Source organism: Anopheles funestus, chromosome 2RL (assembly GCF_943734845.2).
Source record: "Anopheles funestus chromosome 2RL, idAnoFuneDA-416_04, whole genome shotgun sequence".
In the NCBI taxonomy this organism is placed as follows: domain Eukaryota; kingdom Metazoa; phylum Arthropoda; class Insecta; order Diptera; family Culicidae; genus Anopheles; species Anopheles funestus.
Genome location: NC_064598.1, coordinates 32,531,857 through 32,548,183, shown reverse-complemented (window position 1 = coordinate 32,548,183; position 16,327 = coordinate 32,531,857). Strand labels below are relative to the sequence as shown.

Genomic DNA, 16,327 nt, shown 5'->3' with positions numbered 1-16,327 from the left:
CATATTTATATTTAGTTTTGGTGTAGGTAATGTCATTAGTAACACAAGTGCAAAAACAGATTTAGACAATATTGACAGTAAAATGACCAGCAACCAAAAAAATCTATACTACTATCTCATCCATCGAAAACTCAATAGCAACGAAGCGTTGAAACATATGAATATTAGAACTTCCGACAAGTGTCCAAACTGCAGTGATATCGAAACATTAGAACATAAGTACATTACATGCATCAGAATCAAAACGAAATGGGAAACATTCATCGAACTGACTAAAACTATAAGTAAGAAGAAAAAACTGAGCTGGGAAGGATTTTTATTTCCAGAAGGTAATCAAACGAATTATGTACATTTAAAATGTTTCATAAATTACATAAACGAGCTAAACAAGAACTCTGAAATAGATGTAAGCAAAGAACTGTTAGTTATAGACTTCTAGATTAAGTATTAATATTAGAAATATACTACTTCTTTAAACATTTGAAAAAAAATAGTAATAGTAAAAGTTAATAACAGTGATTTAAGTTTAAAGTATACACGTCAAGGGTTTTTGAATTCCAACATTTTTCTCTCGCTTAATTGAATTTTAAACCACGATTTGTCCTTAAATTTACATCAGCCATGATAGCTACTAACAAATCTATCAACGAGGAAAGAGCAATTTATCGAATCCCTAGGAGACAAGTATAAATAACTAAACAATCACTAACGTATTCCAGTGCTGTCATTTAGACTCCTTCGAGCCAAGTTAATATCAATAGATTAGAACGCATTAGAACGCATCAGAACGCAATAATTCTTCACGAGAGTTACATTTCGCCGCATTTTCGGACGCTCTCTCTTCCTCATCCCTTCTTCCGCCACTCGCTGTCAACTTTTGGGCTTGAATTGTTAGACTTCACGCCGATTCAGGTTTCAAACCTGTTTTGTGGTCAGCCTTCTACTGAATGAGATTGACTCACCCAGTCTCTTTTCACTTATAGGTCTTAATGTCCCTTCCCGTCCTCTTCATCTTTGTCCTCAGCAGGTCACAAGCATACCGCGTATCAAGAAGAAGAAGATTGTAGTGAGTTTTTACAATGGTCGCTTTTCATTAGCCCTAACGGTCCTTATACTATCACAACTAATCTCTGTATCGGTAACGCTACTCCGGTGAAAACAGTATCACAATAGTTGAGCAAGAATGGATTTTTTTAATTTCAAACAGTATAGCGTATGATAAAAACAAACAGTTAGTGCTGTTCTAACGTTTTAAATTGCAGTTTTTAGTGCCAATTTCTATTACCAAGCCGTCCAGCACATTTATGAGCAATGTTCAAATGTGTTTAAACTAAACTTCTGTTAACCTTGCTGCATATTTACATCATATTGCACTCTCTCTCTCTCTCTCTTCTTGACTTATGGACCTCTAAGGTGATGCCGGCCATTCCGTGGATACTAGATTAATTTTATCACTTAGATGAATAGTTTATGTCTTACACCACCGGGCCCCCGTTAAGAAGGCTTTTTTTAATACATTATTTGTAATCCTAAAGCATATCTTAATATAAATCCAAACTACAGTAACATTGCACAAAACACAAAACTAACAAAGCGTACACCATATCATCATGCAAACGATATTCAAAACCCTTCCCTTCTACATACTTATTTCCATCGAGAATTAATGCCACCGCTACAGCGTATGACAATAACCGCAAAATTGGCAGATTGATTGCAATAAGAAATTCAAACCACTTCTCTGATACACACACACCATCGCCAATCAAATATGCATGATGAAGCACCATTTTTCCTGCAGATCTCGTATTGCACCACACTAGCAGCACACTAGTTTTGAGATGGAGCCAAATACCGCGATATACTCTGGGTGTGTGTGTGTGCCATAGTATTTCCCTTACGGTCGATCCGGAAGAAGGAAGATAACCTAAAAATCTCAGCCACGTCACCACCACACCGCACCGATGAAATGGCAATTCATTCAATTTAAAATGTTGAACAGTGGTGATCTTCTTTTCGCTCTGCAGGTACTACGAAAATGTGACACCAGCTATGCTGGAATACAACATACACACACAGAGAGAGAAAAAAAAATGGAACGCCATCAACCTCACGAATGTACCATCACCATCAGCACACTGTCCAACTGGTTTTTGGGGGGTGGGGCATGAAGCGACAGCGCACGAAGAGTGGAATGGAAAGTGCAACCGTCATACATGTCGAGCGATACATTGACGATAAGTGCAAACTGCAATTACCACCCCACGGCTCACCGTTGTGCCAGTGCGCTGCGTTGATTCTGCTGGCTGCTAAACCCTTCTTCACAAAATCCACCACTGAACTTTTGCTCGAATGTGCTTCTTTTTATCTTCGCCACCATCTAATGATGAGCTGAAATGGTGCATTCACCAACTCCGTTCGGGTACGGATCCGTTTGGAGGATTAAGCAGCGGAAAAAATGGCCTCACAGATAAGGGTCGCTTTTGGCTACAGTTTAGTGAAGGGCTGTGTGTGCTTCATTACGACAACGAATTTCTCCTGGGTGTAATGATTTGTTTGACGATAGTGTAGAATGGTAAGAATGAACGGTCGCTGGTGAATTTTTGCAACAATGTAATGCTTGGAAAATAATGAGCTCCTTTACTTTGGAAAACTGCTCTTGTCTCGTTTCCCCGTTGATAGTCTCGTTACCAGAAATTATGCCACTAGAATGGGTTTTTGTTACACTTGATCACACCACAGCACGTTCTTCAATACACTTTCAACCAACCCCCCATTTGATCGCCAATAATAGCAATTCATCTTCCAAACCATCCTTCAATAAGGACGTGCTTTGCAAACGAGTTTCCAAATCATACGTTCCATAATAGATGCTATCACTATCCCGTTGTACATCTTCAGCAGAATCCACAATTTCTCAGCAACTCATCAATCGAACCACCACCTTTTTCTATCTTGCTAAACGTTTCTACTCCAAAAAGTCGAAACCATTGGTGACACACGCACGGTGACAATAATTCCTTATTGCAATGGAGGCGCCTGGTGCCGCATTGAATTAAGAGGTGCGTTCCGGTCTCGGAACTATCAGCAGTCGTGTACGTGTTCGGAACGTTATCAGGCAAATAAGCATCCACTCGGGATACCGGATGATGAAAAGGATATACAGCCTTAAGCTGATCGATTGGACCTAGGTGGCTAGGTTGATCGGTCACAAGACGTTCTTTCTTGTACCGTAATGCCTACCGGAAGTTTCGGCAAACGTATGTACCGAAAGTCAATCAACGATTCAACCGCCGTGCTGACAGTAAGAGAAGTGCTTTTAGAATCCGATGATGCATTCGACAATCGAGTCGCAAAAGAATGCACATGGCAGAGAACGAAATGTTCCGAAATTGTAGCACATTTAAGTGATGCGTCCCACGGTTCCAAGCAGCATCGTAAATGTCGCAATATACAGTATGACAAAATAAATGAGACTTTTGTATTGTGGAAAAAAGTATATTGAAACAATTGTATTAATATGCAAAAAGAAATTTAATTAAATTTAAAATTGATAAAATAGTTATACGGCCTAGCCGTTCTAATTGAAATTAAAAAAAAAATATAATTAAATAAAATTGATGAACAATTAAAGGCGAAAAACTTTTGTTCAAATATTAAGATATAAATAATAATCTTAAAATCTGTTTTATTTTATTATATAAAACAATACAAGACAAAGCCAATCACGTGTCCGTTAGTCACAGTCTGTTAAATCAAACTCTATGTCTAAATTCCACACTACCATTCAGATAAAACCCAACAGTGCATCAATCCTTCTTTGGACGTTCCTTTGCTTGCAATCACCAGCACGACGGACAAACGAATCCATGCGTGAAATAGTTTCAGTTTCTCGGCAAATCAATGCATCAAATCTGCCGCACGGTTTCCAAACGTGAGCTGCTCCGTCTAGGCGCAAACGTGCTCGAAAGAATTATGTGACAGGCACGGGTGCTACACGGGCCAGTGAGCAGAATAAGAACCGCTTTGCACCAATGCTGCAAGTCTAACAGACCCCCGAAAAAACCTCCACCTCTTCAACTGTCAGCGGGTTTCTTTTATACCCAGCAACGGTACGTTGGTTGCCAGGACAGAGGAGAGAGTCCTTGCAAAACCTTACAGAGGCCTTAGCTGCCGGCTACAAAACTCGTTGAATTCAGAAACCTGGCACACACACACTGAATAAATGATGGAAAGCGGTTCCAAAAAAAGGAGTGGCAGAAAGATTCCTATTGCCCTTACATTTCCTGATGCATCATGGTGCAAGAGTTTCGTAACGTCCCAGCAAAGCACCTACAGTAAGGTTCTTCCGTCCATCCATCCATGTGTTCGTGACGGCCGAACACCAGGGCCGTTTAATTGTGGGCCAGATAGTCTGTCATCTGGGCGACCATTTCGTGTGCAACACGGTACAAAGCATCTACCACCGCAGCACTTCACTGTGTGTTGTGTGCCCCCTATTGCCTCACTGCAGGCCTCATTGTGGTCGAGTCAGACAAGCCCCGTAACCCGTTTCGAAGAAGAAAACGAAATATTCATTCCCTTCAATAAACGGTGCAGGTGCAGGTCGTAGATTGCACCATGGTTTTCTAGGATTCGGGTATGTGGCACATAGGATTGCTTCATTTCCCGCTTTGCCATGCTCACCGGCAGTACCGTGTCGAAATATGCCGGTATCTTCTTAGCTGACAACACCTTGGCTGAATGTGCTTTCCGTTCGACCACCACAATTCACGGCCTACCACGTCATGCAGAAGGCCAACGGCGATTGGTTGTATTTTTAACTTGTTTGAATAGGAAATTGTGGTTTTTGAGGTGGGAACCTTCATTTCTAGAAAACGGGTTTCATTCGAAAACCACATATCTGTAATTTGAACGCATAAGGGGAAAATTTAAGCATGAGTAAAGTATACGAATGTTTGCATTGTTTCAAACAATTTTGCCAACATGTTGCCATGGGCAATAAGAAAAGTGGTGTCATTATTTAATATTTGTATTTTCAAAAATTTTCCGCTCCATTTTTGCGGCTACTGATGCTGAGCTATTCAAAGAGTAGCTGAAACACACAACCTTCAATAGGGTCTATAATACCTTGAATTAGAAAGCTAAAATTTTTTGGCCAGATCTGACAAAACATCGAGGAGAATCGAGTGGGAAATTGTTAATAGGTAATATCATCAAGCAAGGATTCCTCAAGGACATACAATGTTGACATAATTACATATAATTTTGACAAATCGTGAAGTTTTAGTTATTTATCTAAAAAAAAGTTTTACAAAAATAATTAATAAAGTATAACAAATACACAAATTTATCAGAATCATACATGCATGAAAGAATTGTCATGGCACAATTAAAAATTTGTATTATTATTTATTTATTTGTATTATTAATAATTTTTATTATTTGTAAAAAGAATAAAATAATTTTCGGAAGATATGGCCTAACGTGTTTCAGCCATGCTAGTAAAATGCCTTGTTTTGACATTTGTCAAGCAGCTAATCAAAACTGTCATTAGGCAAAATTTTCTAATTAGAAATATAAGAGCTTATTTTCCACTCTGCTTGTATGGAAAGCTTGCAAAATTATCCGCCAAACGTCAAAGTCCATATAAAAAAAACTAGTGGAAGGTATCATAAACCCTCATATTGAATTATATTTAAATTTGGCACTATTTAATCATACAAACGAATGCGAATATATACAAAATTTCAACCAAGCTTAACTGTATAAAAGTTGTGTTTCTAAAGGTTTTTTTAATAAAAACATAAATTATTATATTTACAAACAATGTCATTGCAAAATATTGAATGCAAATATCTTTTAAATTAGTTAAATTTAACTATTTTTTGTATAAACTTGTAATTGTTTGTACAATGCAATACAACGCAAGGATTGCACTGTTAATCACTCTCATCTCGCCCATATGCTTTATTCATGGAAGCACAAGGATTCAAGCTTGCGTAATCTCATCACACACTGAAAGCTCTCCTTCATTTCAACCGACATACACTATAAAAAACAGACATCCAGATAAACTGTGGGTTGCACTAATTCCTACTGCTGTCAGTGTCGAAAACCCATCTCATTCTTCTTTGATGATTGTTCATCAAGCACATATTGAGCTAAGAATTGACCCATAGAAGTACGAATCCCTGTGTAATACGTTGCCCGTTACTACACCGAACGGAAGCACAAACTTCCAAGCACAACGCTGGACGGCGGGATAATGATTCGGTACCGAACGTGCGCACCTTCTACGCACAACGTACACGCAGAAGCATAGATAAGACGAGACAATTAAATCCTCTACCGCCCGAATGGACCATTCCGGTTGGTAACGTTGTGCAGGTCGATAAGGGAAATTATGCCAAGGACGAAGAGTTTGGTATATCTCTTTTGCGTGTTGAGCTTCTATCACCTGCACGTACAACCACAAAAGGTTTTAAGCATTCTTGAGTTCCCGTAAAAGGATCAATGCTTTTGCTGCCCTTTGTTATAGCCGGCATTTTGCATCTGCGTGAGAGACGCTAAATTCTTTACGATTCTGCTGAAGCTTTACAGCAAACCGACCAAACACCACCGGGTAAGTTTCGGGTGTTTTGTCCCCCGCCAGAGGAAACAGGACAGTCGTTTGGCACCTTCGGCATTTCTTCCAAAAAACCTTTCCCCCGTCCCGGTATAACAATCACCCGAAAATAAAGTGGCTTCGTGCGCGATAAGCCACAACACTCAAGGCTTATCCTTTATGCAAATGGTAAGGTGTCCTTCTTCTGTAGGTAGCGACGTCCAGCACCGGGTTGGACCGGTACACAACGTTACGAAGCAGCAGCACTAAGCATGACATTACAAAGTAACTCCCTACACGGGAATGGACGGAACAAGGGTGATTGCTGTTGTATCCTGTTGACAAGATCTGTTGACCCGTGAGTTCACCAGTTCAACGCAAACGACACACTGGTGCTATCCATTTGGCGCTTATCAACATCATCTACAGCTGGTTCTGCGTTTGACTTCATTCTGTTTGCTTGGAGGAGGGCTTTTGTTTTGTTTTGTCAGCACGCTACTGGTCCCAAGTCGTTTCTTTTGATACGTTGATTTGTCATTGCGAAGAAGCAAAAAGAAAGCAAACGGTCGTTCCCTTGCCTACGGTTGATGATGGGTTGCGTTATCTGGGAGTTGACTGATTGGAATGTCCACGGCACGGATGTTATGTCTGGGCTAGGATTGGAAGTTGGACACGACAGGTCGTTGTGATTTAAGACAAAAGATTAAAAAAACAATACGATTCACATAGCCCTCGGTTGCCAAGAGCAAAAGCGAAAATAAGATCGAAATTTGTTAACGAAATCGATTATTCTACTGTTATTTGCACCATTATTTATACTCGAGAATGTTTATCACCATTAGCCGCTAACTTGCTTTCCGTTTTTTATGTATGAAATTCATATTTAACACCTTTTTTGTTGTTTTACTGTATTGTAACATTTTCTTTTCATCAACTCGTTCGAAAACCAACAAATAAAAAATATTTTCTAAAAGATGTTTGATTAAATCGGGAAAATGACAACATGTGCACACTTTCCCTTTTACGACGTAGCAGCAGATTGTGTGCCTAATGGATGCAATTTAAACATTTTCCAAAATACAAGACGACAAGCTCTATGTTGCATCTGACCGTTGATTACATACCAGTCAAATTACGTTGCGAAGCAACAGACAGCAAATTGCGCCATTTAGTAAAAACAACCAAAGATAAACACGTTACAGCGCAGCACCAAAATGTAAAAAAATGTCAAAATCTCGTTACAAAATATAAAAATAAATAATTTTTGAAAAAAAACTTACCCATTGTCATGAACATTGGCAACGGGACGCCAAAAACGACATACCTTTCATAAAAATGGTGCATTAAATTTTACTAAGCCAGCAATTTGGTTATTCATCCAGCTTGTTGCTTGCCAAAGACACTTCGCCCTACTCAATCTTTGCTACATACGATACACCTGAGAATCGGTACCTGGTGTCGTAAAATAGGCATAGAAAATTGCGTGTGGGTTTTTGCAGGTGTAAGCACAAACACGCCTTAAGGCGGTTCTGGCCTCTTACCATATACGACCCGGATGTGCGTGAAATTAGTACGTCGACGCAAAGGTTATTACAAAATTTATGCCTAATGGGACAAGCGTTTACATCGTCGCTAATATTGTGTGGGAATTTGTATATTTTATGAGCATGTGTTAAAAAAATATCGCTTACTCCAGATGTAAAAGAAAACAGTAATGGTTTATGGGAAAATGCTTCGCGTACACTCTGACAGGTGTGTTTTAACCGTATCGGAGTTAGCAACAGCATTAAAAATGTTACTGAAAATATTTTTTTACTGCATATGTAAAGATTTGCTTTTCATAAACAAAAGCACAACACAATTACAAACATTGATGTTCAATTGCATTATTGAATATTTTACTCTATCACTTTCAATAGTTTCGTGAAAAAGGTACACATATTTGATTTTCATCGATAGTTATAAAGCTATTTGAGTGTAATTTTTTTAGTTGGTTAGCTAGAGGAAATTATAAGTTTTGTTTATAGAGCCACACACCCCATACTGCTGGAAATGGTGAAATAATCATAAAATAGAAAATTCATTTTTCACTTCTGCAAACAACCCGACCAAAAACACACAAACTCATTTTCTATGTAAACAATAATTAATTTAGTTGGAACATACACAAACGTCATGCCAATACATATCACTTGAACGCAAAAACTTTTCATTCGCAGTATTCATGAAAGCAAAAAATACTAATAAAAATGTAATTTAGTAGGAAAAAAGACTAATTGTCATCCATTCCACAAGGCTTTCTGAAGCTTTTCGTTCATTTACCAAATAAACTTTTTTTTTTCGTATATTTCGCTTGAAAAATTTAAAATAAAAATTAGTTTGAAACGTTTCTCTAGAATATAGTTTCATTCAACATCAGAATTTAATTGAAGCAATCATTTAAATAAAACTGGTAAAATGATAACAGAAAGATTACCATCGGTCAATAAAGAAAAAAATCAACCCGACTCATCTTCATCACCGTTTCGCGCTATGGATTCATTAATTTGAGGTTAAGCACAAAAAAAAAGAACGCAGTGTTAAACAAAATGGAAGCGATGCTTCGTACCGAAATGCAAACGAAAGGCCCTTCGTTAAAAGCTAACAGAGTTTGCTGATATGAATAGATGCATCTAAGGGCCACCCGGTGGTTGCGGTTATTGGAGAGTAATTAAGCGCCTAAAACTCCGTTACCGTTGCGCTCATCGTACGTTATAAGTGGGAACCATCATGCAGATGGAGTACCACCCCATTTCCTGGATCGTGGTGGTGCAAGAAGCTACAATCCGATCCGGGACCTTTGCTTAATGAATGCAGTCTACCTCATCGGAAAATCGCACCACAGAAATCTGATCATCTTCAATGCAATCGAAGGGAATGCATTTTCCACTGCACTAACCATTTGTACCCGTTGCCGCACCGGACCCTTTTATCCGAATATGCTCGATGCTTCAACACGACGAAACTGAACGTGAAACTTTTGCGGTTAACCACGAGCTTTTCGGCAGATTTCCATTTACACAAACACACGCCTAACACAAACCAGGGCCAGAGTACAATCTGGCTGTACTACGATCGAGTTTTCTCTTGCCCATGAACACACCAACTCACTCGTTTGCGATTTCTCACCTTGGTGCAATTTTATTTTTCGTCTTGCAAAAGATCTAACATTTTACGCGGCTAGAACACAGACTGGTAAGAAAGGGTGCAAAAAAAGAGGAAAATAAAAAAATGGAACTGGTTGAGAAAAGTTTTCTTCCCACCTTCCTAACACATGCTCCCCCTCAACCCCTGCGGGCACCAACTTCCGGGTTAACAATTCCGGAGATAACTATCCCGTAAATGGTGTCAACATATCGTAATCGTATTTTGGACCACCGGAAGCCATTTTACTGGGCACATTATAGCACTGCCAAGGCAGTGTCACCGGAATGAAGAAGCAGCTACGAGCTGACAAAGCGGGAAGGATATCTAATTTAACGGTTCACCCAACACCGATGCCACTTTCTTGCGTCCGAATCATTTCATTGAATTGTGTTTCGGAACAGTTTTTATTATACTGTCGTTCTATTTATTCTTTCACTAGTGCTGGTTGGTTCTTGTTCCGAGCAGAAGCACAACAGAAAAAAGAACATGGAAACGGGCAACAGAAAAGATACACTCTTTCCTTTTTATAGCCACTGCGTGTATGAGTGTGGTTGTAACAATATCTGCAGGACAAACGAGTACAGGAAAAGTTTCATTTCAACTTGTTCCACTGCTTTGATCTGATTCTGTGTGTGTGTGATTTTCTTTTTCCTTTGCCGTACTAGCAAATGACCATCGAATAGTTTTATTTTTATTATTGCACTCATATTATGATGTGCACACGGGGGCCTGCTAACTTTGTTGGCAGTATAATTATCCTATTACAACATTAGACCGTGGCCGTGTGCAGAGACGCTGTGTGTTCGCTTATTTACACACATAGCACCGAAGCAGCAATGCAGTAATTATTGAGCACAGTGCACAACCATCGTCACTCGTTTTGCAACGCCGGTACAGTTATCGTACTATCAGTTTTGAACCATGCATCCCCAAGGGATTGTCTACTTTCCGGTTTTATAAGTACTCTCATATGGACTGAGTTAATGCTATTTACTTGTTTGGTTGTTTTCCTTTTTTTTCACAAGGTGCATTTATGGTAGGAAAAAGTTGTTCAGATGGTACTGTAGTTTGTTTTCTAGTTGAAATTGTTGGGATAAGGTTTAGGCAAACCAAAAATAGTACTGATAAGGATTATAGAGTGTTTAATTACTAGTACCAGTTTTAAACAGTTCTTTTTTTCGTCCTGAATAATTTATGGCATTCCTTGAATTTCTCTAACCTTATTGATGTTTCAGTCTTGTGAATGCTCTTATCGTTTCGAACAAATGCATTAAATCCCGTGAGTTTTTAAATTAATTCCTTTATTCGTAAAGGCAATCATGTTTCATTGCCTGCATTCTTTCTTACGAATTTGCCAATGTGCCTCCCTTACCAGTAAAACACTGGGCGTCTCCATAAGGCTCTCTTTTCTTGTGCAAATAAGATAAAAAGGAATAAAATAAATAAAATAAATAAAATAAATAAGATAAAAAATGCGTAGCCTTATATCTTCATTTTTTATTTTAGTACAAAGAAAACAACTATAACTAAAATCTAAGGAAATAACATGAAATAAAAAAACAATAAATGTCTAAATCACTCGCACACTGCACCTACCAGTAAAGCACTGGGCGCCTCCATAAAGCTCTCTTTTCTTGTGGGCAAATTGAACAAAAAAAATGTGGGAAGGCTTTACTCTACACATTTTTAATTACGGTACAATGCATACAACTTATAGAATAATTAAAGCAGCTAACAAGAAAGAAAAGGACAACAAACGTCCAAACCACTCACGCGCTGCAGTTACCAGTAAATCACTGGGCGTCTCCATAATGCTCTCTTTTTCCAGGCAAATTGAACAAAAAAATTATGAGGAGCCTTATATCTACACAAGTGTTTTTAAAATTGTAATCAGATAAAACGAAAGAAAAATACAATAAATGTCTAAATCACTCCCGCGTGCCAGTTACCAGTAAAGTACTGGGCGTCTCCATAATGCTCTATATGTACACAAGATACCCTTTCTTTGAATATAGTACAGTGCAAACAGCTTATACAATAATCGAAGCAAATAACAAGAAAGCAAAGGAACATAAATGTCTGAACCACTTACTCGTTGCGCAGATATTCAATGGACATCAGTCTGGCAAGATCGTTGCGCCATTCATCATTTCATATTTGTCGGTGTTCAATCCAAGACATACTGAGTTCTCTCACCAAGGAAAGTAGTTATCTAAGGAGCTGGTCTTATGTATGGAATAGTGTGTTACGCAAGCTGGTAGACCATTACTAAACAATGGTTCTCGGGAGGGCACTTACATGAACCCTAAGAGTATTAGTTAGTGGAATTTTTTTTACTAGAAGTTGAAGGAATTCGATGAGCTCCCATAAAATATTCTTTGTTATCATATCTTGTACAACTAGTCTTTTTTGCTGCGGTATAACAAAACATGTACTAGAAATTTATTCTTTTTTCATTCAAATATTGTTATGAACATATCAACATATATTCACTGGAAAATTAAATATTTTCTAGAACTGTTCATTAACGAATCACACTCTTTGTTGATAAATCCAAACCACAACTAACAATGTCAGTTTATGAAGTGTAAAAAAGAATTAAAAAAAAAAGTAAGAATCAGCACAAATCGAAAACCAACCACTGCGGATCTAAATTGCATTTCTGATTTGCATATATATTAAAATTTGCTTGTTTACGTATTTTTCTCTTCCAATCTACTATCCAGCAATGGGTTGTTGTCCACCATCGAATGGTTTTGTCATCACGAGGGGTTCGTATCGTTTGATTTGGTTTTACGGGCCGGGGTTCATTAATTTTTCCTCGACCTCGATGTTTCCCAGAAGACTTATGATTTATCATCTATTTAACATGCAACTCCTGATTACGATTACTCCTGAAACGTAGACGGAACTGATTTTAATGAAAAATTGAAAGTGAACCTTCCCTCAGAAATATGGTGCAAAACTTGTTTACAACGAAAAAAAAATCAAATTGATTGAACCAATAAAACGAGGTCGTTTGAAGAGAAGCAATAGATAGGACCGTCTACATTATCTGTTTAAATATACTGTGCATCAACAATTAATAGTTTCTGCGCAGAGAATGTTGCAAACGGGTTGTAAAAGCTCTTCAGCACTATAAATCCTCTTAGCAAAACCAAGAAAACAGCGAATAATAGTTTTCCTCCAACAAGCTCTTTGCACTTCGTGCAAAAAACATTTCCTTGGCGATCATTTTGCTTACCACTGAGGCACTATCGTGGGGTAAGGAATGCTCATTAAATGAAACCCATAAACCGAGCCTATTTGCTCAACCTTCTTAATGTCAAGTTTTGCGGAGTGCGAGTGATGCTATTATCAGAAGAGAAAGAAAAAAAAAGAAAACCTATCGTAACGGTACCCCATAATGCCAGGAAAATAGCAATACACCTCACATAAGCTGCAAACTCTAATTGCTGTTCAACCACCGTTAATGTCCAATTGCGCAGAAACGAATGAAAATAAACAGCCCGCTTTCGCTGTGGAACTATTTAAAAAAGTTTAGCCGTACCTCATGCCATTGCGCTGATGGTGGTTTTTATTTCGCATTTAACCATGTTTTTTGCACTCGTGCAAAATAGGAGCAGGACAACAAAAGTACATACAGATTAAAACACACCTAGAAAGACACTCGGAGAACAGTAGCCTCCTATCCGGAGGGGGGGTTTTGCATTTTTGCTACTCGCTCTCAGGTTAGAATGGGATGCGTTTTTATGAGCTGAGTTTTGTTCGTCTCTTCTTTGGCTGCACTGCTGCATTGAAAGTAATTGCATTAGCACCGCAATATCAACGTTATGGCTTGCGTCGAGTGCAATGTTTCCTCTTTCGACACTGCACATTTGTTCGACCTTTTAATTAGTTGCTACTCACACATTCGTGAGCTGGTTTTCCAAAAACCAAAACGAGTAAATGTGCTTGGTTTTATTTTTATAATGCAATACTACTAATATTAGAAACTATTAGAACGTATATAGCACAATAAACAAGGCATTATGTCTCCTTAGTCTCTGAGATAGACGTTACCTCTTATAAACGGTTTTTAAAATTTGACAGCAAAGAGATTTTCTAACACATGCATAATTTAAGTAAAACAGTTTTTTAATTCAACTAAATAATATTTTAACTAATTTTGGTTAATCAAGAAATCGATTAAATGTTGGATTATATTACGAGCAGAGAAAAAAATAAAAATAAATAAATAAATAAATTATGTAACGATCACTTTGTAACGAATTTGCACTGATAATCGACATACGGAACATGCGGAAGTTAGAGATACTCGATTTTTTTTTTGGCATCTCCGCCAAAAATATTATAATAGTGCATATAGTGAACTATACGAACTATAGCGAACTATGAAATAAAAAAGTTATTATTTCGTTAAAAATATGTTGACATATAGGTGGGTTCTTGTGTTGTATTCGTCCTTACATGTTTTTTTTTTTTTTTTTTTTTTTTTTTGGTAGTGCCTTAGCCAAGCCGTTGAGGAAACAGTCGTCTTCGAGGAAAAAACCAGAGCCGCAAAAGGGAGGCAGACAGGGTGTTTTGTGCTGTCCACAATATTGTAATTGTTGTTTGTTTTTTACAGTCCTGTGCAGCCCCCAAGCAACGAGGAACAAGACCGCTATTGGTCTACTCACCATTTTCACCAGCACCACCATCAAACAATAGAACCAGTATGGACAATTACCCCAATTATGTATTCAACAACAAGACGCACAAAAATCAATAGGACTCCGAACCAATCCGCAACAACAATAGTAACAAAACCAGCAATAACCACAAACCCCAGAATCACAACCGAGTATGCCCGGGATAAGGCAAAGGACAAGGAGGAAATGCCTTGTGATAATTATGTCAATTGTACTGCTTCAACTCCAGAGGCTGACAATACGGCCAAAGCCGTCATCATGAATTATAAATAAATAAATAAATATAGGTGGGTTTGGTTAGTTTAATGATTTATTTTAACTCCATTGCCTTATGACCGCTTCGTTACGCTGCTCTAATGCGACTGTCTGTATTATTTGTTTCATGCTATAAACAATTATAGCGCGTAGCGGCGTGACATTTTCTTGTTCTCTCTTGAGTTAAATTATATTATATCGAGTTATATTGTTTTGATAAAAAATCATCGCTTCCTGTAAAACGACTCCTGTCTAGAATTATGCTTCGTGAATCTTCCGAAACAAAAAAATTCCAATGAATCTTCGGTAATGAATCGTTTGAATCATGTCCTGACTTAGAAAACATTTGTTTATATCTAAGCTGCATGAATTAATCTTTGGATTTTTTTTTTGTTACTTAGTTTTCGTAGCAAATTTGGCAAACATCGGAAATATTCTAAGTATTACATTTCTGTAATTATAGCGATAGTATCCAAACATCTTTCACGGTTCATGAATCTTCAGAGATCCATCAGAGATTCTTGGGTCTAAAGGCACAAACAAAAATATAAATGTTTGGAGATATACACAAAATTGAAAAAATTAAAGATTAAACTCTTCATAAATAAGGATTCAAAATAGTTATTCGTTTGGTTTAATGGTTTAATGCAAACTTAACATATTTGAAGCATTTATGCATTTGAAAAATAAACAAAGATTTGGTAAAATACTTTTAACATTTTACAATTTGAAATAACTTGTTTCCCGTAGAAATGGGCATCGTATCGATCATATTATCTTCCTACATTTTCAACCAAATCCCTTAGGACATCGTTAGTGAAAATCACATTTAAACACAAACAGAGTAAAATACACACACCCTTTTGGGAACACTATCCATAGGAAAACTATAAACGACCAGTAACCAAAGCAGATCATCGAACGACGTAAAAAGGGGAACGATGTGCCAACCTTCCCATTATCGAGCAGAGAACCAATCTGCCGTTTCTCGATATTTCAATCGAGGTTAAGAAAACGTTCGAAAAGATTTCTCACGATCAAATGACGGTGTTTGGCGAAACCAAAGGCACGAACCGGGCTAAAGTGAGGTTGTTCCATTCTTGTGTGGTGAATCTTGGTGCTGCAATCCCTTTAGCGGAGTACTTTTTTTTCAATCACATCATCGTTCGATATGCAAATTTTACTACCGGCCTGAGATAAAGAGAGTAACTCTAACCCGAAGGCTAACTTTCCTTTGCTTCGTCATCGGAAAAATGCGGTTATTTCACACAAACACACACATACACATACACACACACATACACACACACACATACACGCAAATTAAACAATCGACAAACACACAGCGAAACCCTTAAGGAACGTAAGGAACGATCGAAAGAAAAGCTTCGCTTCCCCAATCTCCTACGGGAAACGTTTAAGGTTAGGCAACCGCCCCGGTACACTTGCATCGCCCAAAAACACATGAGCACGTTGATACACGATCATAAAACGACGGGATAAAAACGACGTGTGAGTGAGGGGTCAGAAAATAGAGCATGACGCAAGAAGAAAACCGATCACTATTTGGCAACAGAAGAAAAAAAAA

The 16,327-nt window shown here is 38.0% G+C and overlaps 1 protein-coding gene across 1 annotated transcript in view; it reads right to left on the bottom strand.

Annotated features, from left to right (window-relative positions):
* Positions 1-16,327, bottom strand: part of LOC125764278 (furin-like protease 2) — a 365,455-nt gene that overhangs the window by 254,430 nt on the left and 94,698 nt on the right. The gene's annotated exons all lie outside the window — the stretch shown is intronic.